The sequence below is a fragment of the Orbicella franksi genome, chromosome 10 (assembly GCF_964199315.1).
Source record: "Orbicella franksi chromosome 10, jaOrbFran1.1, whole genome shotgun sequence".
Classification (NCBI taxonomy): Eukaryota; Metazoa; Cnidaria; class Anthozoa; order Scleractinia; family Merulinidae; genus Orbicella; species Orbicella franksi.
The window spans coordinates 4,791,307-4,813,710 of NC_138154.1; the positions used below are offsets into that span (position 1 = coordinate 4,791,307).

General features: G+C 37.7%; 1 protein-coding gene, 1 long non-coding RNA gene and 1 pseudogene across 3 annotated transcripts in view; 2 read left to right on the forward strand and 1 right to left on the reverse strand.

The window, feature by feature from the left end:
* Positions 1–22,404, forward strand: part of LOC145501132 (uncharacterized) — a 329,746-nt gene that overhangs the window by 274,658 nt on the left and 32,684 nt on the right. The window lies entirely within an intron of this gene.
* LOC145499850 (uncharacterized) lies at positions 14,526–15,608 on the reverse strand. 2 transcript variants are annotated; one of them, XR_014050997.1, is made up of 4 exons: positions 15,554–15,608; positions 15,377–15,409; positions 14,864–14,917; positions 14,526–14,732 (listed from the first exon to the last, which is right to left on the reverse strand). It is a non-coding gene; the product is annotated as an uncharacterized LOC145499850 (long non-coding RNA). The 2 variants fall into 2 exon arrangements; XR_014050996.1 differs by having other exon boundaries at positions 14,526–14,917.
* Positions 16,245–18,639, forward strand: LOC145499849 (uncharacterized; annotated as a pseudogene).

A 22,404-nucleotide genomic window follows, 5' to 3' on the forward strand; every position in this document is an offset into this window, starting at 1 on the left:
AAATAAATAAATAGATGGGTTGATAAGGCAATAAAAAAGGATTACAGGAGAAAAAACAAGATTTTGTGAGTCTCGAAATATTAAGTAGAGGCTTCCACTTTCCTTTATGGAATTAATGCTGGGTGTTCTCTGTACCATTGGTTGTTCAATACTATGTTATTTAATTTGATTACGAGGTGAAGTAATGATTGAAAATATTTTTTTGGAGCGACCAGCTGGTGAAGAACTTCCATCTTTTAGGAACAATCATTTTGCGAGGCCTTTGGCTGCTGTGGTTGGTGCTTCTTCTGGACAAACCCAAGTTAACCTTTTATCTGGTGGGTTGTTCAGTTCTTCCAAATTATTTACAAGGACCAGTATCAGGAGTGTAGTCAATAGCGATACATTTTTGATAGGACTTGTTGTGTTTGCCGGCCTTTCACGTAAAGTATAACAGGATGGCACCCGCTGTTGCCTGTCCTTAGCTTCTCACATGGCATCTTGAATGATCATGGGAAGTGCTGTCTCAGCTGTGCATTGCAGCAGCCCCACAGAGTTAATATTCCATTTATGATGCTTGCTCTGGAACCCTTATGTTGAGTCAAATCTTTGTGACTGGAAAACTGGGTCCTGAGATCTGCTAAAACTGTGACCATGAGGAAAGAAAGGCTCACTGGGATGTTGGAACCCTTCAGTTTGAGGGATAATAGAGAAGCGAGCCATTGTAATTGATTCTAGAAAGGTGTAGAACCGACAACTACTGGAGGTCTGAGCAAGGTCGGAAAACATTTTGGAAAAACCCAACAAGGTTCAGGTAATCTTATGATGATCAAAACATTTATTTTCTCAAAGTTTTGCTACATTTTGTATAAGAAATGATCGGTAGGACATTACATATGAACAATAGCACAACATCTTATTTTTGTTGTTGAACTCACTTAAATTTAAGTTATGTATGTATGCTGGAAAAATACAAAATGTTTTTTAAGTGAATCAAAACCTTTTGAAACTCCTTATTTAGAGCAAATAGCACAGTGCTTTTAATTATTGCTTTAGTTTGGTCCATTTCATTCAATTCCCAGCAATTTCTCTTCCACCCGTGATGCATTGCAGCACTGTCCATTTTCATATACTGATGAATTTATGCTTGTTTTTTCCTTAAATTTTCATTATAATCATCTTTTCCTAAATAAAACACATCTAAGTATACAGATAGATTCATTGGGTAGTAATCTTGTGTAGTGTAACTAATAACACTTTGTAGGTCTTTTAGTTTGACATCTTTCAACAATCAAAATTTAACATTAATGCAACATTTTCTTCAGTTTATTTGACTTTCACTGCAGGTGCAACAAACAAGTTTCCAGTGAGAATAGATTGTCAGATTTTGTAACTATATGATTGGAGCCACAAGAGTTTGCAGCCCCTAGCTGCAAAGGCAGGATTTACTTTTTTCTGTAGTTTACAGAACTGTAGCAAAATGCCTCTACAACAAGGTAATTATATCCTCATGAACATCCATTGGAACCTGGTACGCCCTGTTACATCCTCTTCCTTTCTTTTTAAGTTCTGAGCAAACATGACAAAATTAACCACGAGAAGCAATTGCATCCTTCTTGACTTCAGGCTTGAAAGTCATATCAATGAAGTTGTTTTTTCAGGAAAAATTGCCCTTCACAACTGCATTTCCTGCTTGAAAAGGAGAGCCATAATCATCTGTTTCATCCCTGTTTAAAACAACACCACCATCAGTTGTCACCTAGAACAAGTAATAATCATTGGACTCATCTTCTACTGTAATGGCAATGATGCTGTCCTTGCTCACAAGTTCAGCAAGGTGAAGGTGGACTGGCTGTGCTTCTGATGTTTCATCATCCCATGAGTGTATGACTTCAGCGGATGCCTCCCTCTCTAACTCAACATCTCTAAAACCATCTACATGATCCTTATTCTTACAACCAAGATACTTTTTATAGAGGCATTCACCACAGTAACAAGAACGCTGCCTTACAAGGCCCTTTAGTTCCTGAGAAGTGACCACAGAGTGCAACTTCCTGATGGTAAGGTAAGGTAAGGTAAGGTAATTTATTTTACATCAAGAACACGGGGAGTGGTTGCCCAAGTCTCCCGAGCCAGGGGCTCATGATAAAAGTGTTTGACATACATGTTAAAAAAAGATTTAAAAACTATATATTAAAAAATACAAAATTATCATACTATTAATATCTTAAAAAATATGCGTTAAAAATACAATATTAAAAAACGATAAAAATACAACATGTCTATAAAGGAATCATTTAAGACAAGAACTGCATTGGCAGCCACCAAAGTTTGTTGTATTAAGATGATTGATAAAAGATGGAACGTTTGCTGCATTTTTTGCTGCCGGCGGTAACTGATTCCAAATTCTAGAGATGATATAAGAATACGAGCCGTGGAAGAATCTACTATTGTAAGGGCGTTGTTCTACGTTTAGCCCGCTGCTTCTAAGATTGTATGGCGTGACCCGGGGCTTGAATAAGTTGGTGATATAACGTGGGCCATTTTCTTTAAAACACTTAAAAAATATTATCAGAGATTGTTCAATACGTCTATGTTCTAGCGTTCTCATGCCCAGCAGTTTGAGTAATGACTCATAATTAGAAGTTTTCCCCGTGTTCATTACTGTTCGTAGACCGTAGTAGTTAGCGTCTTCCACTTTTTTGTTGAGCGTTTTACCTATACCAATCAGTAAAGAATTACAATACTCAAAATGCGGTATTATAAAGCTCCTGTATAAAAGTAATAAAGTATCTATGGGTACTAAGCGCTTGAGGCGACGAAGTGCGGCAATCTTAGCGTATACTCTTTTAAGCATTACATTTGTGTGTTCTTTGAAAGATAACTTATTGTCCAGACATACTCCAAGGATCTTTAAATGTTCTTTGATATCGATTAAGGTGCCATCAAACTCCAAATCGTAATTGTATGTTGAATTCCCAAGCATCATTGCTTGTGTCTTGTCCCCGTTGGCTTGAAGATAGTTGTAGTTAAGCCAGGTAGATAGTTTTTCCATGTCTTGATTTAAGACGTGTTGAAGCACAAGAGGACTTTCGTCCGCCATATATTCGGTTGTATCATCCGCGTAGAGGCGGAGGGAAGAGACGGAAACAGATTCGTTCATGTCGTTCATAAAGATGTTAAACAGTAAGGGGCTAAGGAGACTTCCCTGCGGGACGCCGCACTGTAAAAGTGACCAGCTAGAGCACGTATTATTGCATATTACCCTTTGTTTACGGTCATGCAAAAATGATCTTAAAAGTTGTAGGGCTGGTTCTTGCAAGCCATACGCTTTTAACTTTGCTAGCAGCAGATTGTGGCAAATGCAGTCGAAGGCCTTGGAGAGATCGATAGCAACTACACCCACTTCTTTTTTTTCATCAAGTGCGCGTCTCCAATCATCTGTTAATTTGATCAACGCTGTAGCGCAGGAGTGTCCCTTAAGAAAACCCGACATGTTGGGCGAGAAAATTGGTGCAAAGGAGGCGTACAACTGGTCGAACAGCACTTTCTCAAATAGTTTGGAGATTGCAGAGATAACGCTGACTGGTCGGTAATTGTTTTTATCGGTCACATCGCCCTTCTTATGGATGGGGGTGACATTACTCATTTTCCATTCTTTGGGCAGAGTACTCGTGCGAATACAGTAATTAAACAAAGACGTTAATGGAGTAGCCACGGCTATAGCGGAAAGTTTAACAATCTTTGGAGAGAAACCGTCGGGGCCGGTGGATTTCTTGGGATTCATTTTTAGTACGTAGTTGGTTACGGTTTCCTTGTTGATTTCCTTAAAAGCAAAGTCAAGGTTGTATGATTTGCTTTTAATTGCTGCTATGCTAGGATGGTCGCCGAAATTCTCTTCCGTTAAGCTCAAGGCTGAGTCCTGTATTCTTGGATTTACAAAGAAGTCGTTAAATACGTTGCTGGGATTAGATACGAGTTTCCCATCATCCAGAAGATGGATGTTAGCTGTGCCATCAGTGTTAGATTTGTTGTTTGGAAGAAGAGGTTTCATCTTTTTCCAGAATAAACCAGCAGATGATGTTCCTGAGCCTGCATCGGCGCAGAAATTTTTGACTGCTCTTCTCTTTAGACCTGTAACTCTGTTCAAGCTTCATGCTTCTGACGGTGTTGAAATGGCGGCCTTCTCGATGATGAGGAACAACTTCTCCTTCTGCTGCTGGAACATAATAGAACAGTGTCTTCTTCAGGCTCATTGCGGTGGAATGGTAAGGGAAGGAAGACTGTGCAGGCTTAGAGAAGTTTGGAGTTAGGTGTTCCCAGAGCTGCTTGGCATTGGTGATGTTGGGTTTTCCACACATGATGAACACAGATGTTTATATACAGCACTTTCTATGTCTGTGAGCGTCTGTTCTTGCATGCGGACAAGCAGAGTTCTGTTCATTTTGCTGCTGAATGAAGAATTGCAACCGGGGCAAATTGACAAAATTTTCTCACTGAAACTGTGCATGGTAACATAAACATGATGGGCCATGATGATAATTAGAATCTATTACTATATAGAGAAGCTCATCATATCTAGCATTCAGCACCATATTTGAACACTGGTTTAAAAGCCAGTAGGTAACTATGCCTATTTTCTGGATAGTATCATCTTTGTTTTGTATCTTCACATGCTAATGCTAATGTACTGTACTGCAGTATTTAAATTTCTGCTATCTGTATGTCGCCTCAGTCTGAAGGTAATATAGAATTATATTGAAATATTAAAAGTACATCAACAATTCCTTGCATTTGTTGCCTGTATTACAGACACAGTGCATTTACACTGTATCACATCTATTCTCTATCTCTTAAAACTATCAATGGATTTTAGAAATGGCTTGGTTTTGCCTTTTGGCATTATCACACTTCAACAATGCCTGTTGGTAATGTTCCTGGAAGAATAAACCTTTTAGCTTGAAATATTCCGCAGGAAAATAATTGTTTGATTCACAGTTCTGATCATTATCTTCATTACTTCCACAAGCATCATCGTGTTGAATATTTAAGGTACCAATGTCTGGTGGTTCAGGTGCACTTTCTACAGGATTTTCAATGCAGAGAAATGATACCAAACATTTCATACTTGGCAATAAATTGCTGCAGTTGCATTCAGCTTTCTTGAGATCAACCAGATGGCAGCAAGCATCAACAGCTTTTGCTTCAAGAATGATGGAAGCCTGAACAACAGCCGCTGACTTATTTTGGCGAAGCACTTCAAAATCCCATATCAAAGCCCCAGTTGATTCTTCATTGTTGTGAGCAGGATTAACAAACTACAGAAAACAATTGATTGAAACGAAAAATTAGTTTTCATTAAGCTTATTCCAAAACATAAAAAATGACACGTGCTCATTCAAAAACCTACTCTTCAGTGAAAAAATTGAATCTTATAAAACAACAAGATAATATTCACAGTAATGTCGCTATTAGAATTTATGCAGATTAAGACTGGACTCAGTAATCCATCGAAGAGCTCATCAACTATACCATCCTCAACAAACTTTGGCACAAGTCAAACACATTGCTGGGACATACTCTTGACATAACTACAGTGGATCTCCTTGCAACACAGTGTGGCACTCGAGAAACCTGTCAAATTTACGCTTAATTCTTCTGCTGATATGCAATGGACGTAAATCAGTCTGGTTATTTGAAAAGCAGAGCATTTTGCATCATAACACATGAAGTTGTCCATCTTGGAACGATACACTTGGCCTGTGCTCTCAGAGACTGATGAAGTCACTTCAAATTTTGATAATATAGTTGAAAATGCAAAGGACACTGGGATACTATTTAACCCCCCCCCCCCCCCTGGGTGGCCACTGTGATGTTACCAAGAAGTACACCTCTGTGCAGCTATGGAATCAGGCGTCTGGGAAATCCTTGGGTAACCTGTACAACACAAGTACAAAATGACATTGTCAAAGCTGTTGATTGGCCACCAACATGCATGGGCCTATAGGCTTATGCCTGATTAGGCACATGTAGCTTCCCTGGAAAATCAAGCCCTTAGTTCCGGGGACATATCCTCTGTAGGGTCTATCCATGCTACTTCCTGTGCTTGCTGAGGAAAGGGCTTGCAGTGTTGTCTGTAGCAGAGGACGTTCTCAAATTCCTCTGGCCTGTGGTTGTCTCAGGGAAAATTCCCTGAGGCAACAAAGGCTATCAAACAGAAACATCCCAAAATTGAAGTCTAGAAGCTGTTCTGGAGATAAGGCCAGGCCCGCAGGGAACTATATAGGTCATGGCTGCTGATCATCTTCATCTTCCTCTGTGGTTTCACCATCTTTGACTGTCTTGTCTAGGGTTGTCAATAAGTTTTAAAGTAGGTAAAGATATTGTGAAAGTAGACAGCACTGGGGGCTGGAGGCCCCCGCGTAGGAGAGGGGTCTGGGGGCAGGCCCCCAGCGGGGCACAGGGGCAGAGCCCGGTTGGGGATGCAGCAGGCGAAGCCCCCGGAAGGAAAATGAATTTGACTTTTTCACATTGCCAAAAATTACCTTTCCTCAGAGAAATTTTAACAAGTCTCACTTCCCGAAAAGAACATTAAGCTATTAATGACCAATCAGTTATTTTATATATTTCTTCTCTAGGAGTAGGGGGCTATGACTTTGAGGGGCCCTGTCCTCTAGGTGGATCTGGTGGCATGCTCCCCCAGAAAATTTTGACATCTGGAAACTTGGAAATGTGGTTTCTAGCATTCTGGGGCCCAAAATTAATCCCACAGTTAAGAGCTAAAAATGGCAGTTTTTACTCATTTTCCTGTATTTATCGACTATTTTCACCACTTTTCTGAAATCGCAAATAACATTAATTAAAAAAAGTAGACGCCATTTAGCAAATTATATCATAATGTTTTGTCAAATGGTAATTGCTTGTGGGTGTACTGCAATTTTAAGAATTAATAGAATCAAAACTGTAGCTGCTGTGTAGTAGCTGTCCTAATAATTATTTGAATTTGAATTAAACTACAAATACAAAACATTTTGTGTTTTGTTTGTCTGAGAAACACCTGTATATGTATAAAAAACTACTACTGCAAATTTCGGTCCGACAGGTGTGACTGCTCAAAGTGGATTTGTCTGTAGGTCTTGAATATTCCGGTAGGATTGAACCAAAACAGACTTTTTCAGTGGACTTTGAAGTGAAATTTCGAGAATTTTTGACATAATGGAAGCATTCAGGATCTGTGAACAAATTGAGATGATAGCACAGTAGATCTGTAGCTACACATACCTTAACAAAGTTATGACGGAATTCATGATCAATAATTAGCTAATAACAGCATACACGTATGAAAAATTGGTATCAATTTCAGTGTTGACTCTGATTAAAATGGAAGTTAGTGAAGACGATGCAAATGTCCGATGTATCAATAGAACTAGTGGATCTCATTTATGAGAGTTGTAATTATATTGAGCTTATACTAAGATTCAGCTTTTGATATCATTTTGTTTAAATAAAAAATTCGTAGGAGCTGATTCAAAGCTACCATATATTTTGACTTCCTCATTGTACACCTACAACTAATGCTAATGCAATGATAATCAAAGAATTATGAGGGACAGTGCTGACAATGTTGACCTCTCTGAGAAGGTAAGCACTACAAGACTGATTAATGTTAAGAGGAAATATAATGTTGGAGTAACTGCAGAATATCCTGCCACTCCATGACCACTTCATTTACATGTTTGCTAATTATGACAGAGTATGAAGAATATTTATGTATCCGATGGCATGACAAGGACTGATGATGACGATGATGATGAATACAAAATTATTGACTATAGTTCTGCTTAATTACATGACAATACATGTATGTAATGTTTGTTGAAATGGATTTGGTTTTTTTAGATTCAAAAGAATTTTGTGAAGTGTTGGCATCAAATCATGAGTTGGTTTCGGTGGACTTTATCATGTGAAGCCACCTGTAACTGTGTCTTGCATGCATTGCTGTGTTCGTAAATTCCATGTTGGTGGTGAATACAAAGAAAATGAGACTCACTTGATGATTACAGAGGGAAGTAATCCTTATCATAGAAAATAAACATAACATTTCGTTTATTTAGCAATTTTTGGACATAAGCACTTAGATCATTTCGGAGGGATTAGGAATATAATGTGTTACTTTATTATCTAAGATTTTGTTCACACATGTAACTTGAAAAAGAAATTGCCTACATCAAATTCACATTACGTTTTTGATATGTTTTTAAAACTCAACATTTTAATTTAAGTTGGGAAGTCTATCCATCCAATTGATTGTGATCTTCGATTGTGCTCAGGGAATAGATTATTTACTTATTTCAAGAAAAACATGTTTTGTGGTATCAAAAACTTGCTATATATATATATATATATATATATATATATATATATATATATGTATATATGTATATATATAGATATATAGATAGATAGATAGATAGATAGATAGATATAGATATAGATATATATAGATATATATATAGATATATATATAGATATATATATAGATATATATATATAGATATATAGATATATATATATAGGCAATTGTGGAAAACGAGGACAGACAACTTCGAGCGAAAAAAATATATATATACAGTAAAAAGTCTAAGAAATCTAAAAAAAAAGTTTAAAAATTTAATAAAAATAAACGTTTCGGTCAAAGACCTTCATCAGCTGTAGTGCAAGTGAATAATAAATTACAATAACCTTAAATAAGTTTACAGTATAAAAAATGACATAATATTACAAAGATGATTACATAACAGGGCGTGGTAACACATGAAAACGAAAAAATTAACCAATGATAAACAATCGGTAATTACTAAGCGAGATACTATGACAATGCGGTACAAAACTCAAAAGACACAAACCAAATAAGAATAAATAATCGAATATAATACAAATAAGATTAATATCGAAAAAGTAACACGATTCGTCGAGTCAGCCAAAAGTGTGAAGGGACCCGCGTGTAAAATATTCAAAGTTCAAAAAAGGCGGTCCCAAAATCCCCAAACAAAGCCCTTGAAACTATGCCGCGGCAAGGCACAACAGGTGCCCTAAACAGGGCCCTTAAACAACAATAATGTAATAAATTCCCCGATGGGGGCCCCTGAGAAAACCTAGTGCTAACAAAGCTAACAAGATCCAAGGTCAGGGCCTTTGAACTCCTGAACTAAGATAACCGCCAAATTTGCAAGTTATTTTTGCGCTAATTGTAGTTTATTCTTTTTTTCGAGTGGAATTCCTGACGTTTATTCAAGCCAAAAGGTGCCAGAGAGAGCAACTGTGCACTCCAATATGCCTCTTTAGTGATTAAAAGCTTTTCAATGTTACTTGTATTGTTTGCATTTATCTGCACTTGATCAATACACTGGAAAGAAAAGTCGTTTAAGTCATGCGGTGTTCTGTTGAAATGCACCGCTACCTCACAAGTCTTTTTCTTGGTCAGCATAGCAGACTTGTGGTTGCAAAATCTAACTCTAAAATCTGTTGTTGTAGAGCCAATGTATTGTAAGTTACATTTCTTACACGAAGCCAAATAAATGACATTTTTTGAATCACAGGAAAGTTTCAATCGTATCTTATAGCTCTTGCCTGTTTGAAAACTTTGGAAAGAATTTGATTCAACAAAGTAGTTGCGACAGAGATCACATCTTGTTCTTTTGCATTTAAAGCAACCCTTAACCTCAACAACCTCTTCAACCTTAGTGTTAGAGCCATAACGAGATGGCGTTAACAACTCCTTAAGGTTTTTAGATCTTCGAAAAGAGGCTATGATGGAATTTGGCGGAAAAAATTCTTTTAATTTGGGGTTGGATTCCAAAATACCTAGGTGTTTTCTGATGATGTGACCAACATCAGGTAAATTTGGATTAAATGTTGTTACAAATGGAAACAATTTCTTATATATATATATATATATATATATAGAGGCAGAATAATATGGTTTTCCAAACGGTGACTTCCAGTAGAAGGATCAAAAGATACCGTGCTTCAATGTGAATTTTAGTTAAGTGTAAGATGAGGCGTCATGAAGCAAACTTCTAACTGTTCCGGCTTTTAATGTGACGTTTCGGCCTTCGGCCTTCTTCAGATTGGAACAATATTTACAAGTTAAAAAATAAAACGTTAAAAATCCTAGTAAATTTACAGATTTGCATGTATATATAAGATCAGAAAAATGTAAATATAATTACATAATGCTTTACAACCTGAAATAATAGATTACATAACAAGCTAATGTCAACTTACAAGAACGTGCCGGGTGATAAGATTACAACAATGTATCTGCGAGCGCCTTAATTACTAAGTGTAAAATAGTCAGTCTAATTCTGTATTGTAACAAGCTAATGGCAACTTACAAGAACGCGCAAGTGATGAGATTACAACAATGTATCTGCGAGCGCCTTAATTACTAAGTGTATAAGTGTATAATAGTCAGTCTAATTATGTATTGTAACGGACGCGATTTTTGGATCTAAATTCCTGTCTTTTATTAAGACCATGAGGGCTGAGTGTAAATAGCTGGGAGGTCCAATAGGCCTCTCTGGTCAATAACAACTTATCAATATACGCAGCAACCCCCTGGCTAGTAATTTGTTCGATGACGATAAAATTAATTTCGGAAATTTCGTGCCTAGTACAATTAAAATGGACTCCAAGCTCACACGTCTTTTTGTTGGTGAGCATAGATGATTTGTGATTGCGAAAACGTACTTTAAATTCTGTTGTGGTGGAACCTACATACTGCAATTTGCATTTATTGCACGAGGCCAAGTAAACAACATTTTTGGAAGAGCAAGACAATTTTTGCTTTATCTTGTAGACTCGGCCTGTGGAAAAGCTTTTAAATTTGGAATCTTGAATTAAAAAATTTTTGCAAAGATCACAACAAGTACAACATTTGAAGCACCCTCCCATTTCGTTCTCTGCCTGGTTTGCCCCGTTGTCGCCACGAAATTTAGATGGTGCTAAAATATCTTTGAGATTTTTGGTACGGCGATATGCTGGAAAAATCGATTTAGATGGAAAAATTTCAAGTAATTTGGGCGACAATCTCAGAAGATGAGCATGTTTCTTGATAACTCTCTGAATATCAGGCAGGATAGGATTGTAGTCAAGAACTAACGGGAAAACTCTCTTGACAGGCTTGGCTTTTTTCTTAAGCAATTCTGATCTCTCAATACTAAGCGCTTTGTCGAATTGTTTGTCTACTAAAGCTGCATTATAGCCCTGGGACTTAAGATACCCTTTGTATTCAGCACACCTCTTGTTAAGAAAATCGTCAGAGGAACAATTACGTCTAATTCGTAGAGCAACCCCATAGGGAATAGCCCTTTTACAATGTGCCGGATGAGAACTTGAAAAAGGTAAATAAAGGTGACTATCTGTAGGTTTAGCATAAATATCTGTCTTAATAAAACCTTCCTGGAGGTGCAAAGTGAGATCCAAGACATTAAGGGTATGCTCCGAATAAACCAGCTCAAACTTGATGGTGGGATAAAGAGAATTGATGTATTCAGTAAACTCTAACAATTTAGGTAAACCATGTGGCCAAATATCGAAAACATCATCTCTATAGCGCCACCATAACATGGGTTTCACGGCACCTTCAGATTTAGCTTTCTCATCAATCAAACCCATTGCCAAGTCGGGAGCCAAAGAGAACAGTTGAGCACTCCAATAAGCCTCTTTCGTAATTAAAAACCTATCGATCTCGTCTGAGTCATTAGGGGCCTGCACCTGATCAATGCATTGGAATTCAAAATCATCCAAGGAGTGTGGAATTCTATTGAAATGTACTGCTACCTCACAAGTGGTTTTGTTTGTGAGCATAGCAGACTTGTGGTTACGAAACCTAACCCGAAAATCGGTGGTAGTTGATCCTATGTACTGTAAACGGCATTTCTTGCAGGAAACTAAATAGATCACGTTTTTAGAATCACAAGAAAGCCTTGAATGAATGGTGTATTTTCTGCCTGTTTTAAAACTTAGAAATGATTTAGATTCAACAAAGAAATTTCGACAGAGATCGCATCTATTTCTTTCACATTTAAAGCAGCCATTGTTTGGCTGAATTGTTTGTCCCTCATCGGCGGTTTTAAAACGAGATGGTGCTATTTCCCCCATGGCAAGATCCGCGTAACTACAGGCATTCTTTGGGCCCATGGCTGTGCCATGAATTTGCAGGAAAACGTTTTCCTTAAAAACCGAGTGATTGCTCTTCAAACAAATTTCTACTGCTTCTAAAATGCAATTAGTGGATGGAAGCTGGTTTTCTCTGGCATTCAGTGCCTTCTTTACTGCAGTAAGACCGAGTTGATTATCTATGTTAGGGAACATTGACACAACATCCCAAGAAACTAAAAGGGTGCCTTCGGGAAAAGGGCCACTCCTGTTAAGATCCTCAATTCTATTAAGTAAATCGGTCGTATCCTTGATGAAAGATGGCAACTTACGAGCCAACGGTTGCAAGTAAAATTCACTGAAGGCTGAAAGATTTTCTATGGCCGTACCACAACACGATGTGATAAGCCTGAGTGGATTCCCTGCTTTGTGGGTTTTAATATTACCGAAGGCGACCCCTGGTTTGGCTTTTTTGTTAATTATCCAATTAGCTAATTGGTCTGAAATTTCACCTTTTCTGACCCATTTGTTGCACCAACTTTCAACTACAGCCAAATGCCTATATGTAGGATCTTCCTGTAAGGATTTATAATGGAGCTGGTTATGAAGCTGGCCAAACATTTTATCCTCGTATTCCCCTTTATCAATTAAGACGAAACGAGAACCCTTATCTTGTATCCGAATTACTACATCAGAATTTCTAAATTGCTTTAACGCAACCTGTTCCCCTTTGGTTAAATTATCTCTAGCTGATTTAATGTTGCGAGGGTTTATCAAATCACGCCTAACACTAGATAGAAAAAGTTCAAGTTCTGGATACCTTGATGGCGGTGGCTTCCATTTCTTTTCCTTTGGGACTTGAGGAAGGTGACTAGGTGGTTCTTGGCTATCCTCAGGATTGCTTTCAATGAAAAATACTGCTGTCTGCAAGCGGGCTTCAAAAGCTTCCAAATCATCATATACACGCTGCCAATCAACATCTTTTGGCATAGGGCAGAAAGATGGTCCTTTCTTGAGTAGATTGGTTTGGTCTTGGTTGATGGACTGGCTTGAAAGGTTGATGGGATCCAACTGATCTGATTCGCTAGCAGTCGTTCTAACAGGCCTCCTGCGCTTTCGACAAAAAAGTTTTCGTTTCCTCAGTAGCCTGTGTAGCCCGTGGAAACGACGGTTTTGTGTGGCGGTTATAGTGGGTAGATCTATGGTGTTACTGGATGAAAGTAATTCCTGATCTAACGGAATTGTTTTTAACAACTTTCTTTGCTCGCGTTCTTTCAACATATATATGTATGTTTTGGTTTACTTTATACTGTATGTACACCTGTACATATTATCTTTAAGTTACTTAACACAACTTGATTTGGCAATAACACAGTGATGATCACTGTTGGAAGCTGAAAAAAACAAAACAAAACGACAGATAAAATGCTGCATAGGTGTGTGCTATTTTCTTTTTACATTGGCTCTGCAGTGAGTAAATTTTAAAGAGATTTTACGGACTATTAGTACTTGGGTTCCAAATTTAATTGCTATGTACAGTTATTTCCTTGAAAGACATTGATATCTTAAAGTAAATCTTAAGTTGGAAAGCAATTAAGACATTGCAATTCTTGGATCAGTGAGATTTGAAGGGAGTTGTGATATGGTAAAAATTTCTCTCAAAAAGGGTGTAGTCTCTTAGTTTCATTTGTTGTAATTAAAGCAATGTTTAGCTAACCACTATCTAAATGATGTTTCCAATTTAGGGGTTGAAAATAATTGTTATAGTTGTAGTTGAGTTACTATCATGAAAATTTGAAAAGCAAAATTTGCTTTCCATGCTCACTGTATGAACAGAACAAGAATGTTTTAATATTCTTGAACAATCTGTTCATGCAGTGAGCAGTATATAAGGATATTTCAATGTCCAATTTGTTGTTGTCAATATTAAATATCTTGAATGCTTGCATAGAAATAATGACAATATACATTGTATACCATTGGGGAAAACAAGCTTAGCTGACTTTGAACAGAAAAGAAATAAGAGAGGAAATTAAAAGTACTTGATTTCTACAAAATCTGTACTTTACTGTAAAATTTTCAATTATTGAAAAAGAAGCTAAGATAACGTTGTGGTTGGATAATAACCGGTACACGTGCATTTACATTGAATGATTTATGATTACCGTATTTATTTGCCTATACGCTGAGCGATTTTTGCAAAAAATTTTACTCAGTCTTGGGAATTTTTTTCCGAAAAGGGCTTATAGCCGAGAGTTTTGAATAATTTTTTTCTTCAAAGCATCATCAACAAAGTGAAAATCATCATAGACATTTCTGATTTGGCTTATAGCCAAGTCAGTTTCATGAAATTATAGTAAAACACAACAAAAACAAGTCGTAAAATGTTGGTCATTGAACTTTTATATAATTGGTGGCTCCTAAAGGAACCGTTTGTGTGTGATAGTTATTAGCTTTCAACTAAAAGTTTACTCACCATCAGTCTCGTCTTCGCTGTCCATCTCAAACTCATCCTCCATTTCTTCTTCATCATCGAGTTCCTGTGAGTCCTCGGAGTAGATTGCTTGTTAATTTTTTGTTTGCTTTTGTGTCTGGTAAGTTAAATTAAATTATAATGTTGTATTAAGATGTTTACATTTTAATGTCAACTACATGTATATTTCATTTTAGCATCAGCTAAACAGATGGGAAATAGTTTTTATGTAACGACTGATGTACCTACTTTTTTGCCCTTATTGGCTACTTGTGCAAGACTTTGAGCATCTGATGGTGGAATCTAAAAAATTAAAATGTTTTTAGTTTTCAGTCAGCCAAATTTATTTATATATGTTTTTGTTCTGACTGCTTCAAAATCGCCAGAAGTCTGAAATTGTGTTTTAATCAACTGTAGGGGCATGTCAACTGTGTTGTTGTGATCCGTAGGCATGGATCCATCATGTGTATTTGCCCTCTTATACTTAGTAAATTATCATGCAGCCATATATACTGGTATGTCCAGTAATTGGTGGTGTTCATGGTGAGATTTCCGTAAAGATAAGTCCTGTCATTATTTATATGCAAAGAACAAACAATATATCAATGCTTTAAGATTTATTTTGTACTTACTATGTAAGTATTGAGGGTCTTAATGCAAAATATTGAATTTACTGAAATTTTGTTGTTACTCATTTTTTAGAGTAATGGTCAAAATGTTAGTAGTTATACCAATGAAGTAAGAAATGACACTTGTACTTACCTTGTGATAAAGCATTTGCAGCATGAAGGCGGTCTAAAAAACAGGTTTAAATACATTCGTTATTTTGGGGCCTTGTAACAGCTGTAGTTAAAATTATTATGCTGAAAGTCATAAAATTAACATAAAAAGCCAGTAATAAGCATTTTTGCTAAACATTATGAAAGTAAGTGTACTTACGGTGTTGGTGTTGATGATTAGATGAATTAATGTTATAGGGTCGTTGTCTGTGATCTAGGAAAAGTCCATGAATGAAACATTTAAAACATGGGATAAATCTGCAGTTATCATATGCTAATAATGCATAATTTTCACCTAATATGGTGTCAGCTATCTTAAGCAATTACCTAGGCTTGACATTTTGGGTGGTTGCCTATGGGAAGCTCAACTGTGTTAAAACTTATCTGTTATGTAATGTACATCAACCAAGGAGAACTATAATTTCTGTTAACCCTGGACATTTTTTCATAATAATTATAAAGTACTGACGTCTGGCATGTTGTCTAGAATGATTGTGATCTATAAAGAAAAAAGTTTAATATATAGATTTAATGAAGGCTAAAAGTTAAGCTTTTGGGCTGGCTTGTTTAAGGTAGTAGATACCCGCAAAAACGACAAAAAAGTGACTTTCCGAAAACAAAGAATTTTGGAGCTCAGAACCCTATTTGTTATCTCTATTTTCTAGCTGTGGGGCTATTTTTTTGTTATTTCAAAATGCGCGCCATAAAAACGGGTGAAGTTGAAGGGTACACCAAAGTTTATTTTGTGTTTATTTTATGTTTCCATGGCGACCAAGATGAATAAGCTCTTTTTTTGCCGTTTTTTGTCCGTCAAAAGCGTCCAAATAGCCTCTGAAAGAGCCCCACCACATTTTGGATACCGTGGTGGCATGGAAACTAGTCTTTTGATCACAACAATTCGGTGCGAAGTTCTGCGAAGTGATTTCACAAATTCGAAGGTGCGAGGTTTTCTCAGAGGTTGTCTGTCGTCCTTAGCGTATTATTTCATAGAGCTGTGCGAAATTTTCGTTTGAGTATGCCAAGAACAAAGTTTAGATCGCTTTGCCGGTCCGTTACTCGTGGAAAACGCTCCAGAAAGCCGAAAGAAGAATCGAATGTGAGTGATGATGCTCCTGCAGAGAAGAAGCTTCGTCTTGATGTCAAAGGTTCTCCGAGCACCAGCAAGGCATCTCCATCGAATAAAAAGCCGAGCGGATATCGTTTCCAGGATGTCAGTATTTTACAAAGAGTTATCTCGGCCAGTGCTGTTTGCAAGGAGTGTTTGAAAGGCAGTCTTCTCTTATTTGAAAGGCCTACTGGTTGTGGTTTGGCGAGGACGCTCGTTTTACAGTGTGCAAACAACACGTGTCGTGCATTCATGGAACTGCCAACCTCAGAAAAGATTGTTTGTGGAAAGGCAAGATTTTATGACATAAACAGGAGATCAGCACTGGCCATGCAAATTATCGGAAGGGGAAGAGCTAGTTTAACAAAATTCTGTGCTGTAATGAACATGCCAGGGCCAGTAGCAAAGAAGTCTTTCACCACGCACGTGAAGGCGATTGCTCATGTGTCTCAGCAAGTTGCGGAGGCCGAAATGCAGAAGGCTGCGAAAGAAGTTAGAGCCCTAAATAATGCCGAGGAAGACGAAGTTGTCGATATTGCTGTGTCTTGTGATGGCACCTGGGCCAGGAGAGGCTTCCAGTCCTTGTATGGAATGGTTTCTGCCATTGATGTGCAAACAGGAAAGGTTGTTGACTTTGAAATGAAAAGTAAAGTGTGCTACAAGTGTCGTGGAAAGAGCAACCTTGATGTGAACTCTCAGGAATACATTGATTGGATGGAGTCACATGGGCCCAAATGCACAGCAAACTTTGACAAGTCATCAAAAGCCATGGAGGCCCAAGGTGCTGTAGATGTATGGGGCAGGTCCATTGAGAAGCATAGTTTGCGTTATGTGGACTTTGTAGGCGATGGTGATTGCTCTTCTCATCGCGATGTGGTCAAATCAAAGCCTTACGGAGAGGAGGTGGCAGTGCGAAAAGTGGAATGTGTAGGCCACATTCAAAAGAGAATGGGAGGAAGGCTGAGAAGGAAAAAGAAGGACATGAAAGGAAAAAAACTTTCAGATGGAAAGACAATTGGCAAAGGGATCAAGCCAATGGAACTAACTCCTTCAAGCCAAAAAATGTTGCGCCGGCAGTAATGGAGGAGATCTTGCCTACATTTGAGGGTTTGTGGGCTGAAAACCTACTACAAAGTGTTTTAGAAGGCTTGTCTCAAAACAATAATGAGGCACTAAACCATCTAGTTTGGGACATCAGTCCAAAAGAAAAATTTGCTGGTCCTGAGACGGTACTGACAGCTTGTGCTCTTGCCATTTGTCTGTTCAATGGTGGAGCAAAAACCCTGCAAACTGTGCTCAGAGGGCTCAATTTGGAAGTTGGAGTGCACTGTAAGTCTGGTTTTAACACCATTGATCAGCAAAGACTGTATGCTACAGGAGAAAAATCACTTGAGACAACAAAGGTTCGTCGCCAGATTCGCCGCAGCCAAAGAAAGAGCCGGAATGAAAGAAATGAAGAGCAAGAGGGGCCCACATATGAACCTGGGGCATTTGGACTCTGAATTTCTCTTTATAGGAACTGTCTACAAACTATTACTATATAATTTAATGAGTATTTCTTGCTTAAAATGCCATAATCAGATTTTCTTTCTCAAAAAAGTGAAAATTTTAAGTATAGAAAAAGTTAGCGTTTTTGCTATTATGCGGTGTTTGGGGCAGGTCGTTTGAGAAAACGAATTGTTCAATTTCCACAAAATTTGGTGACTTTATGTTTTTTGGGGTGGAGAATGCAATGATGTAGTTTTTGGAGCCATAAGACAGAAACTTAGCTTGATGAAGGGAAGCCAAACTGAAGAAAAACCACTTTCTTAATTCAATCGTTGCCATGGAAACATGCACCCCCCAGACTTTGACAAAAAATAGGTCATTGCATTCTTCAATGTTTCTTGTATGTTTTTGCCAATTTTGGCTGTGGTAAGACTAGTTTTGATGGAGATCGACCAGCCCCAAAATTATTAGTATCTCACAGCAGGTGCCCTAGTGACTCCCCCCTTTGCCAAGCCAGTGTGCAGTGACAGTGGATGAAAGTAAGCTCCAGAGACAGTTGAAACAGTGTACTTTTTACTCTCAATGAGCATTTGCTCAGTGTTTCTGATTAGCATGTATCACTCCTTACAACAATTGTGTGAAAATTTTGTCGTTTTTGCGGGTATCTACTACCTTAAAGTCTGATTAAGCTAACCCAAGTTAAGTAGGAATTTTGATTTGAATTTGGTAACTTTGCAGTGAGATTTTCTGTTTATAGTCTTTGGCCTTCTGTTTTGAGTTTGAATAATCTCAAAATACACAAAGTATAAGAAGTGATTAGAAAAATATTTGTATAAAAGATAAATTTACACTTCAGTTAACTTTTAATCCAGGATTAACGTTAATTGGCTTCCAAACAACCCGCCCTGATGTTAACTTGACATGAACCCACGATTCAGTTGAAAACCAACAGTTGGTCAGCTCTCAACTTAAACAACTGTGACCTCGATGAGCCCTAAACTTGAGTGTGTGATATGGTCACGTGATACTGGTCAGCAAATACCTTGTTTTAACAGGTGTCAGTTGACCACAACATGGGTGTCCAATATCAAATAGGGACACAATAAAACTGAGGCTGCAGGTGTCTGTCGACCTTTTAGCTGGAGTATGGTTGCCTGCTTGTGTGACTCAGCTGTCACTTCCAACACCATCATGCATACGTGCTCATAAACAATACTGCTAGCCATCATGATAACCTTGAGAAAATCAATTCATGGGTTTCCTTTTCTTTCCTACTTGAATATGGTGGCCCTCTGGTTGGTGGAGCTTGATAAGTGGTCATTCACAGGATGTCTACTCGCCCATCCGGCTAAAAGCTTGTTAGCACATGTATATATTACCTTATACAATGTTATAAAGAGCTATTTACTTAGAGAATAAATAGTTATTCGAATTACATATATGGAATTTGTGGGACAGAACTATGACTTGAATGATTGAGCTGTGAATCTGTAAAAGAAGAAGATAGTCTGAGTGTTTGGTAGTAGAATAGTGAAAAATCTAGTGGGTAATTACTTGTAAAATATGCTCCAGTGTACAATAGTTCCAACCAATATTTAAGAGTGATTTTCTGAGAGTCTTGAGAATCGGAAGACAGTCACGAAAAATCAATTTTTCTTTTATTTCGCCAAAACATATCTTTGGGTGAACTTATTCATGGAAAAATAGCTTAAACTTCCAACGATTTATTTTACGGCCAAAATTTATTTCGCCAAAACATATCTTTGGGTGAACTTATTCATGGAAAAATAGTTTAAAGTTCCAATGATTTATTTTACGGCCAAAATTTAAGAAAGTTCGAAATTTGCATATAATGGCTGTTTTCGTGGCTTAAAATGTTCAGAATTTCACGCTTTTTTCAGAAAACAGCGGGGGCGTAAAAACAATCCTATGAAAACAAAACTTGGCACAAATACTATTTCATTCTTATACTTCAAAATCGTGTAATAAGTTTCTTGAAGTTTTGTTTGTAGCTCTGTAACAAAGGGTATTTTGTACAGCCACCATTTGTCTCTTGGCAAGGAACAAATAAAGGCCAGCTTTGACTAGTATAAATGGTCTCTGGTATATATCATTTGGTCAAAATATCTACATTTTAGGAAACCTTGGTTGTTTTTTTCACCCAAAAAGTTATAGCTCTGGGAATTAAAATGTTCTCCGTCAGTAAAATAAAATGTTACGGCATGTAAGCGAGTTCAATTTTATGCAAATCACAAGGTTATTCTTTGGAAGTCAACAGTTTAAAGCAGGAAACAACAACTCACTGTTACTTACGTTCCTTCTGTTGCTTTAGAAACGATTTTAACTTCCCATTGTCCTTGTGACCTGTTCTGTAAAATATTTCCAGTAAAACAGCGAGCATAAACGGCCATAAAATTTGACAAGGTCGACAAGGTTTATATTTGAGATGAGAAACTGAGTGGCACACACAGTCCTGGCTGTTTTCATCGTTTTGCTCAGTCGAGAGTCCTTTAAAACTATGATAGAATATACACTTCAAACCGTAGCAAATTAGTTTCTCATATCCATATGCCTCATGTTGACTCATGAGTAAATAAATCAGTCCCTGTACCTTGAATTAACTACTAGACTGACCTCTGAGGTCAGAAGGTCACCTGATATGTCATTATGTTACTTTTCCCCGGTTTCACATTACACGCATAACTCCGTATTAAAGGACACTCGCACAAAAATTTTCCCTCAATAGATTTTTCTTAATTTTTACGGCAGTCAGATAATGAGTTACTTGTGTCAGAAATGCAAAAAAAAAATCGGGGTCACCTACTTCGTTTCAGAGATAAAGCGTGTAGAAAACGACCTGATTTTGAAAATTCAGCATGGTCCACAGGGGTTTATAGTTAAAAATATTGAATGTGAGTCAAAGGAGGCAAACGATCTTACTGGGTAGCACCACAGCCTGTTTTTTTTAAAGCAGTGAGTATCTGGGTTAGATCTCCAGGCGTAATGATCCTCTTTTATCCTGTCTTTCTCAACCACGCTGTACGTGTCCTTGTCTTCAAACAGGACAAGGGCCCATTGATCATCAGATTCCGCAGAAGTAATTCAGTCATGGTGAGTAAAATAAACAAAATTGCCCAGGTAAATCTTATGATGACAGTTCTTGACTGAAACTCTTTATGGCAATATTTAAGTCGGAGCTAAGGATCCATTCAGTAAACTAGAATTGTTGGGTCACGATTTTTAATATTAGCCATGTCCTGACCTCCTGCCAATTTACCCACTGTCTCGTGCGCACTGTGAACAACAGAGCAAAAAGGGAATGATGGGTCTATATATTATTAGTAAAACTTAAATGCAATTACCCAAGAAGATTTTCTTTTCCAGAAAGTTATGTTGGAAAAACTGTTTTCATTCTATTATCCTCAACTGGAACAATTTGTGGACGTCACCGATGTACATGTAGCATGTGTGTTGTTAATGTGTTCAACTCCTCTTCATCCGAATACTTTGGGATGTTGGTTCGCATGGCAATTCATTTTGTGTATATTACAGTCAGCCAATTTATTAGCATCGACTAAGCAATTTGCTCACTGTAAGAGCGAGACATGGCACTTCTTTGCTTGTATTAAAAGCTCAATAAAATGTTACAAGATTTAAGCTTAAGCTTAGTACGATAATGCATTTACGTCAGGCTAAAGTGAACCTTGAGTAAGTCTTATTTACTTACCGGAATCTTCCCTGATTTTTTGAAGCTGAAGCCTTTCACTCGTAGTGATTTCTTCTGCAAACGATCTCCACAAACCCGAAACGCAGTTACAAGCAGAGCAAGTCCGTTGAATGCGAAATTGACCTTTTGGACCATCTTGCTCGATCGTCACGTGTTGGCACCCGTGTATGAAACTTCTAAAAGTTCATTGGTTACACGTTTCCGTTTGAGTGAAAGCATGTTTGACCGGGGTGCAAAAAGTTCGTAATACAAGCGCCCTGGGGGCGCCCTGGCATGATGGTGGTCGTAACTCCAATGCGTAACTAATAAGGTTTACGTCTTTTTGTAATTTTTTTGCCATGAAGCAAATTAACTAAGACTCAGCGAATTCAACAGTATAAACTTCTATCATCGAGTCCAAAGGAATTAGTTTTTATCACGGTGTCTGAGTTTCTTTACAAAACCACTGATCACCAGCTCAAACCTCCAGGAAACGTACACACGTGAATGAACCACAGGTATGATGCTGGATGAGAGTAAACAAAGGAATGAAAGAACCTTTGTGTCCTCACATGCGATCGAACAATGCTGTAAACACCGTTTAACTCGTGCTGACGTGACGCCTTTTTGCTGGTTTACTCGCTTACGCAGGCTGGACTGGCAATGGAGGGAAACGAATTGGATGAATCAGACTTTTCTAACCCAAGCAATG